The sequence below is a fragment of the Cariama cristata genome, unplaced genomic scaffold (assembly GCF_000690535.1).
Source record: "Cariama cristata isolate BGI_N322 unplaced genomic scaffold, ASM69053v1 scaffold27593, whole genome shotgun sequence".
NCBI classification, from domain to species: Eukaryota; Metazoa; Chordata; class Aves; order Cariamiformes; family Cariamidae; genus Cariama; species Cariama cristata.
Window position 1 is genome coordinate 17,006 of NW_009607074.1, and position 304 is coordinate 17,309.

Sequence of the window (304 nt, forward strand, 5' to 3'; positions counted from 1 at the left end):
ACAAAGAAAGAAATGTGAAGGGGGGGCCTGCCTGCAAGAGCCATCACCTAGCCCCAGGAAGCCCCTGGGATGGGCTGGTCCCCGCCGGAGGGCTGGAGGTCAGTGGGCACCCTCAACCTGGGGGCTGGGGCAGGTTCGGATTTCCCCACGCCCTCTGCCTGAAATAGGGGGGTGTCTCACAGGGGAGGCTTGGCCCTAGGAAAGGAAGATTGGGGTGGGGTCCACCCCTCTTCTAGATCTAAAAGCATCGGGATCTCTCAGGGGGCCCCCAATCTCCCACCGCCCACACACAGAAGGGACACCG